At 39.0% G+C, this 16,640-nt stretch overlaps 1 protein-coding gene across 6 annotated transcripts in view; it reads left to right on the top strand.

The window, feature by feature from the left end:
• The window catches only part of LOC129771992 (transmembrane protein 184B), a 99,119-nt gene that overhangs the window by 17,687 nt on the left and 64,792 nt on the right, over positions 1–16,640 (top strand). The gene's annotated exons all lie outside the window — the stretch shown is intronic.

Here is a 16,640-nt window from a genome sequence, read left to right as displayed (position 1 = left end):
TGTACTGGGATCGCACTGTTCTGACCGACCTCTCGATCCACCACAACCGTCCAGATATAATGGTTTACGACAAGAGCGACCGCAAAGTCACCATCATCGATGTCGCTATTCCACTGAACCAGAATCTGGAGGAGACCCACGGTCGCAAAATCTGCAAGTACCGACCATTGGCCGTGGAGCTCAAAGAACTGTGGGGGCTAAGGGAGGTCCCAAGAATTGTTCCAGTCGTTCTCTCTGGAACTGGAATTGTCCCGAAGACACTTCTGGAAGCGCTAAAGGTGTTGAACATGGAGAAGGAATTGGCCGGCATCCAAAAGTCGGTCATCCTTAGCACCTGCGCGATTGTCCGACAATTTCTCGGTCAGGACTGAAACAGCACGAGCATGCAGATACGTGCATTCCGCAGAGCCTAGTCCCCCTTTGGCATTCAGAAGCCCGGGGGCAGGTGAAAATTCTGGCTAGGTTCGCCTAGTTAAGAAGTGAGATAAGTCTGCCAAAAAAAAAAAATAGATATTTTTGTACAGCGCAGTTCTTTTGAGCATATTCTGCGCATATTCTGAGAAAAAATAACCAATATAAAAAACACATACACAAACAAATAAACATACATGTTTGAATATAAATTTAACCTGTAATGGGCCTCAAAATTCTAAAAAATATCAAATTTTGAAAAAAATCTCATATCTAAAAAAAGGCATAGAAACACATTTAAATACGAATTAGAGTAGAGTAGAGTACTGAAACTGTAAATCCCCAAAAAAAATCAATATTTCAATTTAGTACTTAAATTTTTGATGAGAATTTTTTTTTGATAATATTTCTCGGTACACCAAAGTAAGACGCACTTTCAGTTTTTTTTTCAAATTTTTATCTCGTAGCTATCGAGAATGGCGTGCAAAAAATTGAAAAGTACGTTTTTTACCGTAAATCCTATGGTAAACTTCATAGAAATTCAAAAAAAAAATATTTAAAAAAAAATTTATTTGATACCCTATACAATGTTTTCCATGAAAATCGGTCGAGCCGTTTTGGAGGAGTTCGACCACAAATACTGTGATATGGGACAAATACGTATTGACAAGAAGGTACCCACTTCTACCTCCAAGAAAATTTAATGCATTGGAAATCGATTGATTTTTAACTTGTTCTAATACGTAGATAGAACCGAATAGAATTTGTTCATTTAAATTTAAAAATTCGCGATTCATCACTGATCCAAACTTCCTGTTCTTTTAACAAATTTTCCAACAGCTGATTTATTAATAACGTACTTTCCTGCGAATCGTCATTTCCTCAACAAATGTGTTACAAAAATGAAAAGGTGATCACGGTTTTTCTAAATTAAATTGGTTTCATCATTATTCCTTGATTCTCAATTTTTTACGTGCAGCCACCGAATATAATTTTAATCACATTCAAATTGCTGTTTTCCGATTTTGGGATTGATCGCAAAGGCTATTCGAAAATTCGAAAAGTATACTATGCTTTCGGGAAACCCGAATATGGTTTCTAGTAACGAACTACAACCGACATGTTCGTCAAAATCCACAAAAAGTTGAGCGTGGAAACCATCATGTCCTCTGTGCATCCATCGGCTCGCTTATCGGACCAAACGCCAGCCGATACAATTCTTTTCATTAAACCAACATCCACTACCGTCACGATATGTTTTACCGATTGGTTTCCATCAGTCGGCATCATTTCGTGACTGCAATATGCTAACAAAAACAACTATTTCGTTTTAACATGCCAATAGTGTCGCTTCCTGCAACCGCGCGGATATTCCAGCCCACGAGGAGGAATACAAAAAATGGACCCATAACAAGAAATGCGAAGGGGAAAAAACGTCTATTATGTCGCGTTGGAAATGGTAAAAAAATCCATGGCGCTGCTACTGGCCGTGCAATTACTGTCATGTTGGTGCCGGGAAAAGGAAGCGAGGAGCTCTCTGTGGGCCTCCGGAGAACACACCACCAACTTACCGACCATAACAACAAAGCTCGAACATTCAAAAGAGTATGACCGGTGGTGATCGTTACGCTCTGCGCTTCGAGTAACATGATTTGTTTTGTTCTCTTTTTTTGTTTGATCCGCGATTGCCAGGCCAAAAGAACAACCACCTTGCGAATTCAAATACATGTGGGGAAACATGGTCCAAACGTTGCAGTATTTGTGTTGTGTTCTGTAGTCACTTCTTTTACCTCCGCGCGCTAGCGGATATCGTGGTGGTAAAGCAACGTTTTCAGTACTTATGTTGAGTCAGCCTCTGAATACATTGACTCCCGTTGATGATGTTGTGTTTTTTATTTCTCTCACTTCGAACGTTTCGAACCACCCTGACGATGATATATAAGAATGGTTGCAGCATATTCGCGGTTGACCTTCTCGGGAGGCGCTTTGGTGTGCTTCTCATCCAACCAAGTTGTGGATTGTAGCTGGTCGATTGATTTGATGTAATGCGAGGAAAAAACAAGTTTTTCCATTCTTTTTTCCCTTTCTTCATTCCGGCTCTCTATTTTTGCGATCGGCAGCAAAAAAAAACACCAGTGGTCATGGACGGGACGGACGGGTGGCTGCGAATTTTACGCATGTGTGAATTCAGGCTTCCAGGTCGATGTATTTTTTGGAGGTGTGTTTTGATCGAATCTGGTAATGTGAACCTACACGAGTTCGGTGAATGAAAAGCAATATTTCTAGAATGTCAATTCGTCGGAACTGTAGATTCTGATGAAGAGAATTCGTGGTGGAACATAGACGATGATTTTTTTTTTAAACATTATTTGACGTCAAAATATTATTTGATTTTTACACGACATACGATATAAAAAGAAAAACTCTGAAAAACATATACAGAACATGTGTAAACTGGAAAACATATGTCCTGTGAATACGGCAAGTGGGGTAATGAAACGTCCCATTGAAGTACATATGAAGCTTCCTTGATCATTATTGCAATGTTCGATCTTCGGCTCAATTATTGTGTGATGGTTGAAGCAGCTCATGTTCGATCATTCCGGACTGATCTCATCAAATGCATTAGTTTTTTTTTTTCATGAGTATTTGGTTTGGTCGTTGATGTTGATGTATAGCCGGATTTGACTCACGATTTTCTGTGCTTTTGGCTGTCGTAATGGGTCCACTGTTTTCGTCCGTCACGATCTAATGCGAAAAAACCATTCTAACTTTGCTGTAAATGAGAGAACGTTGTTCGATTTTTAGCTTGTTTTCGTATAGAACCTAGTGTTCTTGTTCTTGTATCATATCCATGGCTTTGAGGCGGTTTGAAATCGCTTGTCGAACTACGCCTGAGGCCCTCTTGTGTTGTTGTTATAACGCTCATAACTTAGGGTTTTAAAATTTTCCTGGCCTTCCTTCACGTTCTTCTTCGCTGATGACGAGGTTTCAACTCCGAGCAAGTTCCCTACGTTCACAGTAATCGTTGTTGAACAGCTGTACTGGTGAACACCTATTAGGGAATTGTATAAAAGCGTTAGAACAATAAAATGCGTAGAATACATAAAAGAATTTTTTTAAATATATTTGGTTATTCGTGTGACAACCAATCTTAGCAATTTTTTGTTTTGCCAAAACGTTCCAATTTGAGTTTGCTATAGAATCCGATAAACGAGAGTCTGACTTAGGGGCCCCGCAGACTGCAGACTATTTTTCGGGCGATAGTTTGATCAGCTGACTTAATCAGTATGGAGAGTTATGCATACGCGCACATTACACCGATTCAGTTGGGTCGGTTTTTGCACTAACAGGCCAGCTGGATCAAACTGTCGGCCGATAACAGTATGTAGTCTGCGGGGACTCTTATCTTCCACATTGTCAAATACAACTGAGAATGTGTTTGCAGTTAAGCTATGACCAAAAGAGAGAGTCGATGTAGGGAATGGATGATATCACCCCTTTCATTTTGAGTCCCTCAATTATTTCAATTTAATTTTATACAATTTATTTTTCGATAGAGCGCACAGTAGGCTGCTCTGAAAAAAAAGGATAAAAATATTTTCTCGTTCTACCTTCCATTTTTGAGGTTAGGTTCTTCATAAAAGTTGTTCAGAACATCGAATCGGATATTTGGACATTTTCGTTTAAATTGTCATTAAGTTTTGAAAATTTGAGTTTAGAGTTTAGATGATTCATTTTTACATTTTCACATTTTTACATTCCAATTTCATCCAGATCGGTCCACTAGATTCTGAAAAAACCTATCACCAGTTTCAGAGAGAGGATCCACGCGCCCAGCAGCCAACAGCATAATGATCACTATATTGGCATCCAAAAAATAGGAAATACATCTTCGAATATACTGGTTACCAAAATGTCTCAACACCCAATTTTAATTCTAACATCCGAAAAAAATCACGTAAATCCGTTATTTTTCGACCACCCAGAGTAGGGTCCCCCTTAAATTCTAGCTAAACTACATTATATCAACTCAACATCTTCCACAAAGTTTTAGGTGACATTAAAGCACATAACTTTGCTGAAAACATTAATAGTTTTGTTGGCACCATTGCGATGGGAAGTTATGTAATCATGACATGTCCTCATGTCAAAATATGTCACCAAATTATTAAAAAATGTACAAGTCTGTGTTTCAACACTCAACGTCATCTTTTTCGTCAATGTTTGGAGTATACGCACCCCACTTTTCGGAATCGGGAACTTTTAGGTACATCACTTTTTATGCCAATGTTTGTAGCGCCATTTACTTCATATTTTAACCATACTTCAACAAATGTTGATGTTTATTCACAATATATTAATTTATATTATTTCGATTTCTGTTTATAGTTCGCTATCAGAGTAATTGAGAAATTTGAGTGCAAAAGTTTCACTGCAGTTGGTGAAAGAAAAAGGATTTTCTTCGACAAAACTCGACTATCAAAACAAAAAGTTTGTTTTTCTAAATGTTCTTACAATTGAGTAAGAATTTAAATGAAAATATCCAATTATCCGAATCGATGTTCTGTTCTGTTTCTGTTTGTTTCTCTGTCTCTTTTTCTTTTTCTCGCTGTATATCTCTCGTTCTCTTTTTCGTTTTTTCTCTCCTTATCTCTCTCTCTCTCTCGCGCTTTCTTTCTATTTATATTCTTTCTCTTTCTCTTTTTCTTTCTCTCTTCTCTTTTGTTCTTTCTCTTTCTCTCTTTCTCTTTTTTTTCTCTCTATCTCCCTTTCCCTTTTCTCCCTCTTCGTCTCTTTTTCTGTTTTCTTTGTTTCAGTCTCTCTTTCTGTTTTCTATATTCCTGTCTGTCTCTCTCTAGCGCTCTCTGTTTCTTTCTCTTTCTTTCTGTCTCCCTCTCTTTCTTTCTGTTCCGGTCTCTATATCTTTCTCTATTTCTGTCACTCCATATCTAGTTCTTTCTACAAGCGGTCAGTTATGAAAGCGGCATGGCATTTATGTTCTTTCGAACTCGAACTCGAATGTCGCATTAAATGGGGTACCCCTGTCTGGAAGGTCGAAAAAATAATGAATTTTCGTGATTTTTTTTTCGGTTGTTAGGAATAAAGTGAAGTGAAGATTATTACGCTGTTGACAGCTGGATGCGTAGATGTTGTCTGAAAATCGGTACCTTACTGGTGGTATCGGTTCTGAAGCAACGGGGTGTCGCAGAATGGATTCCAATGAATATTTAGAAACTCAAGGCAATACCTAAAGCGTTGCATAGGGGTTTTTGAAAATTCTGAAAATTGCCAAAATGGCGGCCATTTTACTTAATAATTAGTTATTTTTCATGAAAAATTGCTGTTCAGAAGCTCATAGAAAATTGAAAAAACTAGATATCGAAAAACGGCTATGTAACGCTTTAAATAATTCATTTTTACATGCTGATAATAAATTTCAGCCAAATCGGTCGAGTAGATCTTGAGATATCGATACCACCAGTTGAAAAAAACATCGTTTCGAGAAAAACGCGTTTAAAAATTCGTACAGCAACACTATATCTATTGAGGTGACTTCATACTATTAGCTGTAACTTTCAATCGAAATCAAATGTCGAAAAATCTTTTTAGGACAACATTTCTGAGGGCATAAGCTTGCTAAAAATGCAAATAACAAAAATTTGATTTTTGCGACTTTTTTCCCCTCAATATTAAGAAAAATAGTTAGATCTCGACAACGAAAATACATACCTTGATATGTTGAGTAAGAAGTTGTGCAAGCCTGAATCTTCATCTGCATTTTCGAGTGCGACAGGGCAAACGCAGTCAACTATGCATGAAGCGATCACTACTACTAATGCGTTTGCCGTGCGTAAAAATGATATTTGAGGTACAATGTTTTCCGCTGAATGAAGGCGATAGAAACGATAGAAAACACACACACCATTGTTAGGTAGCTCCCTTGGTCAGGCGTCGCCTCTGGGTCTTTTTGATCTCAACATATCGAAAGCCACGAAAACAAAATTTGTCAATATTTACGCCTAAAAATAAACATTCTGCGTAGCTGAGTATATTCGTCGAGCTCAAAACCTGAAAAAATATACACTAGTTTTTTCAGAATTGCAAAATTTATCTAAAATTTATGTGAAATACATTATGCAGAATCCATTTTTGATCTAATCTATCTTACTAAGTTTACTAAGTTTTTCTCCATTTTTTAAGATGGATTAAAAATTCTCATAAAAAACCTTACAAAAAGTGATGTTTCTAGGTTAAACGTCTTCAAAATATTATATATGTTTTATTTGTATCTGTTTTATTTTGTAGTTCAATACTCAAACTTCGCATATTTATCCCTTACCGGAAAATGTTACACCAGTATGTGTTATCTCTTCACATAACAATCAATTCTCGCGTAACTTTTAAAAACGTGCTATGTAACATTCACATCAACTCGAGAAAAATTAAGTTGAAGACCGGAACATTGTTCCGCGAATTGTTTCGAAAGGAAACGATCTTTATCACTACTTTTACCACTAGTAGTCAATCATATCTCTGAAAAACCAATTGCAACTGTTGTTATGTGATTTTAGCTTGAAATTAAAGGCTCCGAGCGAAAAATGTTACATTGGACGTTTTGACTGCCCGCTTTGTACATTGGACAAATAACGTTGCACGATGAGAATCTGAAAATAACTACTAAACAACGATCCAAATACTTGCACTTCGTGCTAAAAGCAGATCATTATTGTTATAACTCGTTGAATTGAACTAAAAACGATATCAACACCCGAAAATAACAAAAACTCAAAATGACCGAAGTGCGATTTCGTGTTGTATTGGTTGCTTTGTTACTTCGGATGTATCGAGCGTCAGAGGAAAGCGGCGTCCGAAGTAACAGTCGAGTGCTTAAAATTCGAATCTGTACATTGGACATTTTTTTGTATCGGCGATAAAAAGGTGAAAAGACTAGATACTCGAACGATTTTTTCGCAATGCATTCAATGATTGAGAAATAATAGTGTACATCTATTAACTCGATTTGTTTACATTTGTTACTTAGGACCTTTTCAAAAGTTATGCGAGAATTCATTTGTATCCAAGGGAGAAACATGATAGTTTTAAATCAAACCAAAGAACCCAAGGTAGGGTAAATGATCTTGGTTTGTCCAGTCGAAAATATGATCATGGTTTGCCCATTAGAGCATTCATCTAATTCAGCGATCCTGTGTCAAATAAGGCCTTCGAATGTTTCGAAACATATAAATGAAATTGCCTTTTACAAGATTTATAGTAGTTTGATAGTATATTTTTATGAAATCACATGTTTTAAAGGATTATAAAATACACCTTCTATTTGTGTCAAAGCGCCCCTCATTCGAGCTAACTTTTAATCGATCACCAGATGATTATTTGGCACGTATTCAGACCTTTTCTGGATTATAACACTTATAAATATTGTAAACATCATGCTTGCTCACCATTTGTATCGGATTTACATAGCTAAACCATTAAATTAACGCATTTTGATGAACTCAATTCTGATCATGAGTTGTCCAATTCAATAATGTTGTTTTGTCCACATGATTTTTTGTTTATGGTGTGCTTCGCGCATAGCAGAAGTATGGTTTTTCTGTGTTGATTGTGTTGAGGTGAACACTTCTAAAATGCCCAAGAAAAGGCAATATTCTGAAGAAAGCCTAAATTATGAATGAATCAATATATGATGACAGTAAACTCAAGCAATGATAAATGCAACATCTAATTGTGAATTCGAATGTTTTCATTCAAAAATGGAGATTTCTAAAACCGGACAAACCATGATCATTTTTTTGGGCAAACCATGATCAGAGGTGATCAAACCATGATCATATTTCTTCTTTAAGGAAAATCGTTAAAAAACATAAAAATTTGAATAATTTCAACACCTTATGGTAGCATTAGCAACTAGAGACTTGGGGCTTTTCAACAAACCCAAACTCGTATCGATTATGTGTGATTTTCATGAAGATAAATCGATTTGCATTTACTAGTTGCGTAAAAACACCCCAAATTGGACAAACCAAGATCATTTACCCTATTAGAAAATTTATAGCTCGTACCCAAATTGTATACCATCCTAAATCCGCCGTCATGTAAGGAGTCTGTTGTAATATTCCTAAAAAAAGATAAACAATGCTTGCTGCCAATGTGCTAGCTCTATGTCTCTACACATTAAAAACAATAAAAACATTTTTAAGGCTTACATCTTACATTTGGAGTGCAGATTTCCAGGAAAGGTGATCTAAAAATTTTGTATTTACCGTAAAAAGGTCGAAAATCCTTATACATTTACAAGTTATTACAAGTTATACATTTCAAAGAATAAGTATAAGCACGTTTTTGGAAAGCACTCCAATTTCGCATTTTAAAGTCCAAAAAACGAAAAAAAACATTTTTCATGCAAAATAGTGTTCAGAATTTTTTTTCTGTATTATTTTTATAAAAAAAAAGTTATAAGTTATAATCGAAATTTCAAAATTTTTATTTTGGAGAATCTTCAAATCTTCAATTGAGGCCAATAGTTCAATAACATGTTTTTAAGTTTTAATAAGTACCGTACCCTCTAGATGTTATTTTCACCACCTGATTATTAAGTATCTATACTTTTTGCTATTACAGGTCGGACTCGATTATATGTGATTCGATTATATACATTTTGGACTAGATTATATACAGTTTGGAAAAAAAGTTTTTTTATATTTCAAATATGACTAAAATATCAAGAAAAAATGTTACCTTTCAATGTTAAAGTGTAATTCAACTGGCTATTACATGTACAGTGGGGTAACAATCGTGATTTTTAAAGATTTTGCTTGAATTTTCACCAGGAATTGTTTATGTCGATATTGCAGTCAAATTAAGAAAGATAGAAGTTGGGTGTCAAAGAACAAATTGTAGAGCGGTTTAAAAACTTCAATTTAAATGATACAAACAATCGAGTTTAATATAAATTTTTAGGATGAAATTAATAATAACACATTAAAAATTATTAACTTTTAAGTTTTTCACTTCCAAAATGTTATTTAAATCCACTAATTTAGATGTAATGTAATTTAGATGTATCCTGTACTAAATTTACTCACCTTTCAAATGAAAGCAACAGATTCGTCTTCTGTAACGTACTTTGTAATGTAGAGCCAGTTTAAGGCAACAGAGATTTTTTTTGACTCGATTATATACAGGATTGGATTATATACAGTGAAAAGAAATCAGAAACTGTATATAATCGAGTCCGCGCTGTATAGGTTGCGAAACATGGGCGCCATTATTCATTTAATATTGTCCTAAACCTCGACGTTTGACTATTTAGCAGAGGCGACGCGTGACCAAGTGAGCTACGTGTTCCATCAACAATGGTGTGTGTGTTTGTTTGTGTTTGTTTCTATCGTTTTCATCGGCTTCGTTCATTAGAAAACTTTGAACCTCAAATGCCATTTCACGCAAGCTGACGCTTTAGTAGTAGTGATCACTTCATACATAACTGACAGCGTTTGCCCTGTTGCACTTGAAGATGCAGAGCAGTGTTTGAATGACAGTGGGTTCAAATGAATAGTTTGAACCCGGTAATCATTACTGCTTATTTCGTAGTGTTGTGTTGCGTGCAGGTTGTGTGGTGTAGTCAAGTGTAGCCAACAGATTACATTCTTCACGGTGGAGAAGTTCACCCAAACAGGATATTCTGGATAATATGGAAATCTATACATATAAAAATGGATTTCTGTCTATCTGTCTGTCTGATTCTTATGGACGCGGAAACTACTGAACCGATCAACATGAAAATTGGTATGTAAGGGTTTTTGGGACCGGGGAAGGTTTTCGTGATAGTTTGAGACCTCTCCCCCCTCTATAAAGGGGGGCTGCCATACAAATTTAACACAAATTTCTACATTACTCGGGAATTAATCAATCAAATGAAACGAATTTTGGCATGTGGAGCTTTTAGGGTGCAATAAATGATTCTATGGTGGTTAGACTCTCCACCCCCTCTCTAAATGGGAGCTGTCTAAAATGAAACACAACTTTCCGCATTACTCGAGAATTATTCAAGCAGATGAAACCAAATTAGGCATATTGAGGTTTTAGGGTGCAATAAATGTTTCTATGGTGGTTAGACTCTCAACCCCCCTCTCCAAGGTTGCCATATGTTGACGGTGCTGTGAGCGTCTCCGTTGAAGCATTGTTTTCGGTTACCGTTGGCTGTTATTATTTTTCTTTTGTCGCCCGGGTGTGCTTTTTTCGCGCGTTTTCGAATTGTTCGAGATATCGTGGAACGCAGTGTGAACTCGGAATTGGTGAGAAAGGCTGAATCGTCAAAGCCTGGCAAGGCCAGCCGGCTTTCAGTTATCGCCGATTTGTCGCCATCGCAGTCGAAGTCGGACATCGGTGGTCAGTTGCACGCACACAATACCAGCGCGATTCGCTGCTAACTTACAGCAGTGTGAAGGAGAGCATCACTTCTTAGTGGTGTGTGATAGTGCCGAGCGCTCAAGCGCTCCGATTGAGAAGCAAGCAGCGGTTGCCAGTTCATCAGCACTGGGGTGCATTGTGGTGAATAGAAATAAATAAGATATAAGATTTATTTTTTTTTTAATTTTTTTTTAATTATTATTATTATTATTATCAAAAACAAATTATTAGAATATAAGTACGAATTACAGAATGGCAGAAGGAGGGGGAGGATCTCCAGATATGGAGATCTCTGATGATGACTCCCCTCTGGTTGAAAAAAGTTCTAATAAAGGAACAGCGAAGACACTTAAACGCGTTCCTACATCAGAGGATGTTTCGTCCGGGGACGAGTCTGCTAACTCTAGCAAGCCCCCCTATAAAAAACCTGCAAATACCTCCTCTCCAACCCCCCTCGCTCCTACAACAGCTCAGATTTCGCCTCCCCATCCTGTTGTCCCCGATCCCCTTCAATCCTCGTCATCTCCTTCTCGTCCTGTAGTCTTCTCTCCACGTGTCAAGGTCTATCCTGAAGATGCACCTGGAACTGGTCCGTGGGTTGTTTTCTTCAGGCCTAAGCCAAACGGAAAAGCACTTAATGTTATTCAGATCATGAAAGATCTGGCAAGATACTCCTCCGTGACAGAAATTTCGAAGGTTAGACCGACCAAACTGCGTGTTGTCGTAGCTGATCGGAAAGACGCAAACGGTATTGTCGTCGACCAGAGGTTTACCCTGGAATATCGTGTCTACGTGCCTTCCCATGACGTAGAAATCTCGGGGGTGATAACCGAAACGGGTCTGACGTGCAAATCAATTATGGAAGGAGATGGCAGATTTAAAAAGCTGCCTTTGATTAAGGTTAAAATCTTAGAATGCCGACAACTCGGCAAAGTCTCCCAGGAAGGGAAAGAATCGAAATTTACGCCGTCCGACTCGTTTAGAGTCACTTTTGCTGGCTCCGCCCTCCCTGACTACGTTATGGTGGACAAATTGAGGCTACCGCTGCGACTCTTCGTGCCAAAGCCCATGACTTGCCTGAAATGCAAGTCAGTTGGTCACACAGCAGCTTACTGCGCCAACAAGGAGCGCTGTGCCACTTGCGGAGAGCAACATGTGGACAAATCCTGCAGTGCGATTGAGCAAAAGTGTCCATATTGCGGAGGAACTCCGCACGTGCTCTCGGCTTGTGAAACTTACAAGAGTCGCTGGGAGAAGCAGAAGCGCTCTTTAAAGGAACGCTCGAAGCGCACTTTTGCGGAAATTTTAAAGGGCGCTTCTCCATTGGCCCAACAGCAACAACCTTTAACCGCAAACAATGTCTTCGCTTCGCTGCCAGTTGACGAAATGGAAGCGGATACAGCTAACGAGGGCACACCGTACATCTTCCAAGGGAATCCCCGGCGCAAAAATGTGACCACTCCCAAAGTTCAAGTACAAGCCCCTCCGGTTATACCCTCTGTTAGCATGCCTAAAAAATCGAGTGCAGCGGACAAGCAAAATCAGGTTCCTCCTGGCTTCCGTGGGAATAATTCACCTTCGAACGACCCAGCACTCGAAGGAACATCAAAAACCCCAACTGTCCCTATTTTACCGTCAAGTTCAACTTCCCAATCGGGATTTATAAAGTTGACTGACCTTGTGGCTCAAATCTTCACATGCTTTAATGTTTCCGACTCCATCAGAACCATTGTCATATCAATGCTTCCAGTATTAAAGACAATTTTGCAACAATTGATGCAAACATGGCCCCTCCTTGCAATGATTATCTCTCTTGATGTCTAATTCAAATAGAGAGGTCGGAGATATCACTGTTTTACAGTGGAATTGTCGTAGTCTTATCCCTAAATTGGATACATTCAAATTTTTAATTCATAAGTTCAATTGTGATGTTTTTGCTCTGTCCGAAACTTGGCTTTCTTCGCGAGATGATATCTCTTTCCACGATTTTAATATTATACGCTTGGACCGTGTTGACAGATACGGAGGGGTGCTATTGGGGATCAATAAGTGCCACTCATTTTTTCGAATTGACCTTCCACCTATTGGAGGGATTGAAGCTGTTGCTTGTCATGCAAACATCAGAGGAAAAGACCTCTGTATTGTCAGCTTGTATTGGCCTCCGAGAGCTGCGGTTAGCCGCAAGCAACTTGTTGACATGTGCTCACTCCTTCCTGAGCCACGATTGATCTTGGGAGACTTCAACTCTCACGGAACTGCCTGGGGGGAACAGTACGACGACAATCGTTCACTGTTGATATATGATCTTTGTAACAGCTTCAATATGACACTTTTGAACACTGGGGAAACAACACGTGTACCTAAACCTCCTGCTAACCCAAGTGCTCTTGACCTCTCGCTTTGCTCGAATTCACTATCGTTAGATTGCAAGTGGAATGTAATCCAGGACCCCAACGGTAGTGATCACTTGCCAATCAAAATTTCTATCACCATTGGGTCGAATTCTTCTGAATCTATAAACATGGCATATGACCTCACAAGACACATTGACTGGAAAAAATATGCGGACGCGATTGCTCTAGCCATCAATTCCAGAGATGGTTTACCTCCATTGGAGGAGTATAACTTCCTTTCTCGTTTGATCTATGACAGCGCGGTTCGCGCTCAAACGAAACCCATCCCAGGTTCCACCATTTCCCGAAGGCCTCCCAATCTATGGTGGGATAGCCAATGTTCCAAGCTTTATGTAGAAAAATCGAATGCATTTAAAGCTTTTCGGAAACGTGGAACCCCTGAAAATTTTCAAACGTATTTAGCCCTTGAAGATCAATTTAAAAACTTAATCAAAGGGAAAAAACGTGCTTATTGGCGAAATTTCGTGGGAGGTTTGTCACGAGAAACGTCAATGAAAAAATTATGGAAAGTGGCTCGAAACATGAGAAATCGCTCTTCAACGAATGAAAGCGAAGAATATTCACATCGATGGATTTTTAATTTTGCACGGAAGGTTTGTCCTGATTCCGCTCCTGTGCAAAAAATTGTTCGAGATATACCACAAGATAGGTGCGATCTTGATTCCGAGTTTTCGATGGTAGAATTCTCTCTTGCTCTCCTTTCATGTAACAATTCTGCTCCGGGATCGGATAGAATTAAGTTCAACTTGCTGAAAAACCTCCCTGATGTGGCGAAACATCGCTTGTTGAATTTATTCAATCGGTTTCTGGAGAATAATATTGTTCCAGATGATTGGAGACAAGTACGAGTTATAGCTATTCAAAAACCCGGAAAGCCCGCGTCCGACTTCAATTCGTACCGCCCAATAGCAATGCTGTCTTGTATACGGAAATTGTTGGAGAAAATGATCTTGTTTCGCCTTGATCGATGGGTTGAAACGAATGGCCTACTCTCAGATACACAATATGGGTTCCGCAGGGGCAAGGGGACGAATGATTGTCTTGCGTTGCTTTCTTCAGAAATTCAAATGGCTTACGCCGGAAAAAAACAAATGGCTTCAGTATTCTTGGACATAAAGGGGGCCTTTGATTCTGTTTCAATAGAGGTTTTGTCAGACAAATTACACTCTCGGGGTCTTCCGCCTCTATTGAATAATATTTTATATAACTTGCTTTGTGAGAAGCATTTGAACTTTTCTCACGGAGATTCGGCAGTAAGTCGGGTCTCTTACATGGGCCTCCCCCAGGGCTCATGTTTAAGCCCCCTTTTGTACAACTTCTATGTAAGCGACATCGACAATTGCCTTACACAAAATTGCAGCCTAAGACAACTTGCAGATGATGGAGTGGTGTCTGTCGTAGGATCAAACGAATCCGACCTGCAAGGACCCTTACAAGATACTTTGAACAATTTTTCAACCTGGGCCATTGGGCTAGGGATCGAATTCTCCACGGAGAAAACAGAGATGGTGGTTTTTTCTAGGAAGCATAGACCAGCAAAACCAAAGCTTCAACTTTTGGGTAAACCGATCACTCATGCTATGTCATTCAAGTATCTTGGGGTCTGGTTCGACTCCAAATGTACTTGGGGGGCCCATATTAGGTATCTGAGTAAAAAATGTCAACAAAGAATAAACTTTCTCCGTACAATTACCGGCACCTGGTGGGGAGCCCATCCCGAAGATCTTATAATGTTGTATCGAACAACTATTCTCTCAGTGATGGAGTATGGCAGTTTCTGCTTTCAATCAGCTGCCAAAACACACCTCATTAAACTCGAGCGAATTCAGTATCTTTGTCTCCGTATCGCGTTGGGATGTATGCCCTCAACGCATACCATGAGCCTCGAGGTTTTGGCAGGCCTACTCCCACTAAAAGATCGCTTCAATTTATTATCTCTTCGGTTCTTCATCCGGTGTAAGGTCATGAACCCATTGGTGATCGGAAATTTTGAGCAGCTGATCGAGCTAAATTTTCATTCTGGATTCACGAGCTCATATCATGAATTCGTCTCCATGCAGGTTAATCCTTCTTCGTATATTCCCAACCGTGTTTGTTTCCCTGACTACATCAATTCCTCTGTGCATTTTGATCTGTCCATGAAGCAAGATATCCATGGATATTCAGATTACCAACGATCGAGGATCGCTCCAACGATCTTCGATGAAAAGTATGGGGGTATCAATTGTGATAATATGTACTTTACTGATGGGTCCACTATAAACGAGTCCACAGGATTTGGAGTGTTCAACGAATTTTTTAGCACCTCACACAGTCTTCAGAATCCTTGCTCAGTGTATATTGCTGAATTGGCAGCAATTTATTGGGCGCTGGACAGCGTCGCCTCACGACCTGTTGAACACTATTACATTGTAACGGATAGTCTTAGCTCTGTCGAAGCTATCCGTTCAGTGAGGCCGGAAAAGCACTCGCCGTACTTCCTTGAGAGAATACGAGAAAATTTGAGTGCTTTATCCAGACGCTGTTATGTCATTACCTTTGTGTGGGTCCCTTCTCATTGCTCAATTCCGGGTAATGAGAGGGCTGACTCATTAGCAAAGGTAGGTGCGATTGAAGGCGATATTTATCAGCGTCAAATCGCCTTCAATGAATTTTACTCTTTAGTCCGTAAAAATACCATCGCTAACTGGCAACGCAAATGGAACGAAGGTGAATTGGGCCGGTGGCTTCACTCGATTATCCCTAAGGTTAGCCTCAAACCATGGTTCAAAAGTCTGGACTTGAGTCGGGACTTTATTCGCACCTTCTCCCGACTCATGTCCAATCACTGTTCGTTAGACGCGCTACTCTTTCGTTTCAGTCTGGCCGGCAGCAATATCTGCGTTTGTGGCCGAGGCTACCACGACATCGAACACGTTGTTTGGTCGTGTGAGGTGTATCTTGTTGCCAGATCGAATTTAGAGAACTCCCTTCGGGCTAGAGGAAGGCAGCCCAATGTGCCGGTGAGAGATGTGTTGGCTCGGTTAGACCTTGATTACATGTCCCAAATATATGTTTTCCTTAAATCTATCGATGTTCGTGTGTGATTATCCTTATATCCTTATACCCTCCATTTCTTCCTTTATGAGTAATTGGTCCGCTTGCTATAAACAGGAGAATGAAATGTAAATTCACAATAGATGTACGAATAGATTTAAGAATTGAGTGTGTGTGATTATCAACATTGTAATAATTTCCTTATACCCCATCCTTTTCCTGAGAAAAATATGTCACCCTTCTAATCTCGAGTTCACCGCGAGTAATCGGTTTCCCACATTACTAACCATAGATTTAAGAAAATTGTTCATATATATAGTTTTAAAAATATATTTAAGATTTCGGCTC

This window comes from Toxorhynchites rutilus, chromosome 2, assembly GCF_029784135.1.
Source record: "Toxorhynchites rutilus septentrionalis strain SRP chromosome 2, ASM2978413v1, whole genome shotgun sequence".
Taxonomy (NCBI): domain Eukaryota; kingdom Metazoa; phylum Arthropoda; class Insecta; order Diptera; family Culicidae; genus Toxorhynchites; species Toxorhynchites rutilus.
This window is presented reverse-complemented; position numbering and strand designations above follow the sequence as displayed.